Below are 5,000 nucleotides of genomic sequence, written 5' to 3'. Positions count from 1 at the left end.
GATGGGAGACCGCCTGGGAATACCAGGTGCTGTAAGCTTTTTGGAAACTTTTCACTTAGTATATAATAATTTTGCCAAAAAATAGAGTCAATGCCCGATCTCTGAATATTAGCAGGTTTGGGCCTGGTTAGTACATGGTTTGGAGACTGCCTGGGAATACCAGGTGCTTTAAACTTTTTGGAAAATTTCACGATTTATATAATAATCTTGCAAAAAAAAAAAAAAAAAGTCAATGCCCGATCTCTGAATCTTACCAGGTTTAGGTCTGGTTAGTACTTGGATGAGAGACTGCCTAGGAATACCAGGTGCTTTAAGCTTTTTTGAAACTTTTCACTTTGTATATAATAATTTAGCCAAAAAATAGAGTCAATGCCCGATCTCTGAATATTAGCAGGTTTGGGGCCTGGTTAGTACATGGATTGGAGACTGCCTGGGAATACCAGGTGCTTTAAACTTTTTGGAAAATTTCACGATTTATATAATAATCTTGCCAAAAAAAAAAAAAAAAAAATGAGTCAATGCCCGATCTCTGAATCTTTACCAGGTTTAGGTCTGGTTAGTACTTGGATGAGAGACTGCCTAGGAATACCAGGTGCTTTAAGCTTTTTGAAACTTTTCACTTGTATATAATAATTTTAGCCAAAAAATAGAGTCAATGCCCGATCTCTGAATATTAGCAGGTTTGGGCCTGGTTAGTACATGGATAGGAGACTGCCTGGGAATACCAGGTGCTTTAAACTTTTGGAAAATTTCACGATTTATATAATAATCTTGCAAAAAAAAAAAAAAAAAAAGTCAATGCCCGATATCTGAATCTTAGCAGGTTTAGGTCTGGTTAGTACTTGGATGAGAGACTGCCTAGGAATACCAGGTTGCTTTAAGCTTTTGGGTTTTCCTTTGCTACTTATATTAATATACTGGTGATTAGATGGGCTGGTCTTTAAATAGCCCTCTCTTTGCAGCAGTCTTCGCTTATGGCCATACCAACCTGGCTATGCCCGATCTCGTCTGCTCTCGGAAGCTAAGCAGGTTTGGGCCTGGTTAGTACTTGGATGGGAGACCGCCTGGGAATACCAGGTGCTGTAAGCTTTTTGGAAACTTTTCACTTAGTATATAATAATTTTGCCAAAAAATAGAGTCAATGCCCGATCTCTGAATATTAGCAGGTTTGGGCCTGGTTAGTACATGGTTTGGAGACTGCCTGGGAATACCAGGTGCTTTAAACTTTTTGGAAAATTTCACGATTTATATAATAATCTTGCAAAAAAAAAAAAAAAAAAAAAAAAAGTCAATGCCCGATATCTGAATCTTAGCAGGTTTAGGTCTGGTTAGTACTTGGATGAGAGACTGCCTAGGAATACCAGGTGCTTTAAGCTTTTGGGTTTTCTTTCCTACTTATATAATGTACTGGCGATTAGATGGGATGGTCTTTAAATAGCCCTCTCTTTGCAGCAGTCTTCGCTTACGGCCATACCAACCTGGCTATGCCCGATCTCGTCTGCTCTCGGAAGCTAAGCAGGTTTGGGCCTGGTTAGTACTTGGATGGGAGACCGCCTGGGAATACCAGGTGCTGTAAGCTTTTTGGAAACTTTTCACTTAGTATATAATAATTTTGCCAAAAAATAGAGTCAATGCCTGATCTCTGAATATTAGCAGGTTTGGGCCTGGTTAGTACATGGTTTGGAGACTGCCTGGGAATACCAGGTGCTTTAAACTTTTTGGAAAATTTCACGATTTATATAATAATCTTGCAAAAAAAAAAAAAAGTCAATGCCCGATATCTGAATCTTAGCAGGTTTAGGTCTGGTTAGTACTTGGATGAGAGACTGCCTAGGAATACCAGGTGCTTTAAGCTTTTGGGTTTTCTTTCCTACTTATATAATGTACTGGTGATTAGATGGGCTGGTCTTTAAATAGCCCTCTCTTTGCAGCAGTCTTCGCTTACGGCCATACCAACCTGGCTATGCCCGATCTCGTCTGCTCTCGGAAGCTAAGCAGGTTTGGGCCTGGTTAGTACTTGGATGGGAGACCGCCTGGGAATACCAGGTGCTGTAAGCTTTTTGGAAACTTTCACTTAGTATATAATAATTTTGCCAAAAAATAGAGTCAATGCCCGATCTCTGAATATTAGCAGGTTTGGGCCTGGTTAGTACATGGTTTGGAGACTGCCTGGGAATACCAGGTGCTTTAACTTTTGGAAAATTTCACGATTTATATATAATCTTGCAAAAAAAAAAAAAAAAAAAAAAAGAGTCAATGCCCGATCTCTGAATATTAGCAGGTTTGGGCCTGGTTAGTACATGGTTTGGAGACTGCCTGGAATACCAGGTGCTTTAAACTTTTTGGAAAATTTCACGACTTTTATATAATAATCTTGCAAAAAAAAAAAAAAAAAAGTCAATGCCCGATCTCTGAATCTTAGCAGGTTTAGGTCTGGTTAGTACTTGATGAGAGACTGCCTAGGAATACCAGTGCTTTAAGCTTTTGGTTTTCTTTCCTACTTATATAATGTACTGGCGATTAGATGGGCGGTCTTTAATAGCCCTCTCTTTGCAGCAGTCTTCGCTTACGCCATACCAACCTGGCTATGCCCGATCTCGTCTGCTCTCGGAAGCTAAGCAGTTTGGGCCTGGTTAGTACTTGGATGGGAGACCGCCTGGGAATACCAGGTGCTGTAAGCTTTTTGGAAACTTTTCACTTAGTATATAATAATTTTGCCAAAAAATAGAGTCAATGCCCGATCTCTGAATATTAGCAGGTTTGGGCCTGGTTAGTACATGGTTTGGAGACTGCCTGGGAATACCAGGTGCTTTAAACTTTTTGGAAAATTTCACGATTATATAATATAATTTGCAAAAAAAAAAAAAAAAAAAAAAGTCATGCCCGATCTCTGAATCTTAGCAGGTTTAGGTCTGGTTAGTACTTGGATGAGAGACTGCCTAGGAATACCAGGTGCTTTAAGCTTTTGGGTTTTCTTTCCTACTTATATAATGTACTGGCGATTAGATGGGCTGGTCTTTAAATAGCCCTCTCTTTGCAGCAGTCTTCGCTTACGGCCATACCAACCTGGCTATGCCCGATCTCGTCTGCTCTCGGAAGCTAAGCAGGTTTGGCCTGGTTAGTACTTGGATGGGAGACCGCCTGGGAATACCAGGTGCTGTAAGCTTTTTGGAAACTTTTCACTTAGTATATAATAATTTTGCCAAAAAATAGAGTCAATGCCCGATTCTGAATATTAGCAGGTTTGGGCCTGGTTAGTACATGGTTTGGAGACTGCCTGGGAATACCAGGTGCTTTAACTTTTTGGAAAATTTCACGATTTATTAATAAATCTTGCAAAAAAAAAAAAAAAAAAAAGAGTCAATGCCCGATCTCTGAATCTTAGCAGGTTTAGGTCTGGTTAGTACTTGGATGAGAGACTGCCTAGGAATACCAGGTGCTTTAAGCTTTTGGGTTTTCTTTCCTACTTATTATATGTTTACTGCGATTAGATTGGCTGAGTCTTTTAAATAGCCCTCTCTTTGCAGCAGTCTTCGCTAACGGCCATACCAACCTGGCTATGCCCGATCTCGTCTGCTCTCGGAAGCTAAGCAGGTTTGGGCCTGGTTAGTACTTGGATGGAGACGCCTGGAATACCAGGTGCTGTAAGCTTTTTGGAAACTTTTCACTTAGTATATAATAATTTTGCCAAAAAATAGAGTCAATGCCCGATTCTGAATATTAGCAGGTTTGGCCTGGTTAGTACATGGATTGGAGACTGCCTGGGAATACCAGGTGCTTTAAACTTTTGGAAAATTCACGATTTATATAATAATCTTGCAAAAAAAAAAAAAAAAAAAAGTCAGATGCCCGATATCTGAAATCTTAGCAGGTTTAGGTCTGGTTAGTACTTGGATGAGAGACTGCCTAGGAATACCAGGTGCTTTAGCTTTTGGGTTTTCTTTCCTACTATATATAATGTACTGGCGATTAGATTGGCTGGTCTTTAAATAGCCCTCTCTTTGCAGCAGTCTTCGCTTACGGCCATACCAACCTGCTATGCCCGATCTCGTCTGCTTCGGAAGCTAAGCAGGTTTGGGCCTGGTTAGTACTTGGATGGGAGACCGCCTGGGAATACCAGGTGCTGTAAGCTTTTTGGAAACTTTTCACTTAGTATATAATAAATTTTGCCAAAAATAGAGTCAATGCCCGATCTCTGAATATTAGCAGGTTTGGGCCTGGTTAGTACATGTTTGGAGACTGCCTGGGAATACCAAGGTGCTTAAACTTTTTGGAAAAATTTCACGATTTATATAATAATCTTGCAAAAAAAAAAAAAGAGTCAATGCCCGATATCTGAATCTTAGCAGGTTTAGGTCTGGTTAGTACTTGGATGAGAGACTGCCTAGGAATACCAGGTGCTTTAAGCTTTTGGGTTTTCTTTCCTACTTATATAATGTACTGGTGTTAGATGGGCTGGTCTTAAATAGCCTCTCTTTGCAGCAGTCTTCGCTTACGGCCATACCAACCTGGCTAGCCCGATCTCGTCTGCTCTCGGAAGCTAAGCAGGTTTGGGCCTGGTTAGACTTCTGGTGGAGACCGCCTGGGAATACCAGGTGCTGTAAGTTTTGGAAACTTTTCACTAGTATATAATAATTTTGCCAAAAATAAAGTCAATGCCCATCTCTGAATATTAGCAGGTTGGGCCTGGTTAGTACATGGTTTGGAGACTGCCTGGGAATACCAGGTGCTTTAAACTTTTTGGAAAATTTACGATTCTATATAATAATCTTGCAAAAAAAAAAAAAGAAAAAAAAGAGTCAATGCCCGATCTCTGAATATTAGCAGGTTTGGGCCTGGTCAGTACATGGATTGGAGACTGCCTGGAATACCAGGTGCTTTAAACTTTTTGGAAAAATTTCACGATTTATATAATAATCTTGCAAAAAAAAAAAAAAAAAAAAGTTCAATGCCCGATATCTGAATCTTAGCAGGTTTAGGTCTGGTTAGTACTTGGATGA

General features: G+C 39.9%; 5 non-coding genes and 4 pseudogenes across 5 annotated transcripts in view; all 9 read left to right on the top strand.

Moving 5' to 3' along the window:
- The window catches only part of LOC113088101 (5S ribosomal RNA), a 118-nt gene extending 80 nt beyond the window's left edge, over window positions 1-38 (top strand). Inside the window, exon 1 of the ribosomal RNA XR_003285808.1 lies at window positions 1-38. This exon is cut by the window's left edge and continues 80 nt beyond it. This is a non-coding gene — a ribosomal RNA (5S ribosomal RNA).
- Window positions 39-970: 932 nt separating this feature from the next.
- LOC113088099 (5S ribosomal RNA) lies at window positions 971-1,089 on the top strand. The gene has a single exon (XR_003285806.1). It is a non-coding gene; the product is annotated as a 5S ribosomal RNA (ribosomal RNA).
- Window positions 1,090-1,460: 371 nt separating this feature from the next.
- LOC113088097 (5S ribosomal RNA) lies at window positions 1,461-1,579 on the top strand. The gene has a single exon (XR_003285804.1). It is a non-coding gene; the product is annotated as a 5S ribosomal RNA (ribosomal RNA).
- Window positions 1,580-1,939: 360 nt separating this feature from the next.
- Window positions 1,940-2,058, top strand: LOC113088085 (5S ribosomal RNA). Its single transcript, XR_003285793.1, has one exon. It is a non-coding gene; the product is annotated as a 5S ribosomal RNA (ribosomal RNA).
- A 506-nt stretch (window positions 2,059-2,564) lies between these two features.
- LOC113088115 (uncharacterized) lies at window positions 2,565-2,681 on the top strand (annotated as a pseudogene).
- Window positions 2,682-3,048: 367 nt separating this feature from the next.
- Window positions 3,049-3,166, top strand: LOC113088106 (5S ribosomal RNA). The gene has a single exon (XR_003285812.1). It is a non-coding gene; the product is annotated as a 5S ribosomal RNA (ribosomal RNA).
- Window positions 3,167-3,535: 369 nt separating this feature from the next.
- Window positions 3,536-3,651, top strand: LOC113088114 (uncharacterized; annotated as a pseudogene).
- Window positions 3,652-4,015: 364 nt separating this feature from the next.
- LOC113088111 (uncharacterized) lies at window positions 4,016-4,132 on the top strand (annotated as a pseudogene).
- A 358-nt stretch (window positions 4,133-4,490) lies between these two features.
- LOC113088118 (uncharacterized) lies at window positions 4,491-4,607 on the top strand (annotated as a pseudogene).
- The last annotated feature ends 393 nt before the right edge of the window (window positions 4,608-5,000 follow it).

Source organism: Carassius auratus, unplaced genomic scaffold, assembly GCF_003368295.1.
Source record: "Carassius auratus strain Wakin unplaced genomic scaffold, ASM336829v1 scaf_tig00045762, whole genome shotgun sequence".
Classification (NCBI taxonomy): domain Eukaryota; kingdom Metazoa; phylum Chordata; class Actinopteri; order Cypriniformes; family Cyprinidae; genus Carassius; species Carassius auratus.
Note: the sequence above shows the minus strand (reverse complement) of the source record. Positions and strands in the feature narration are given on the sequence as shown.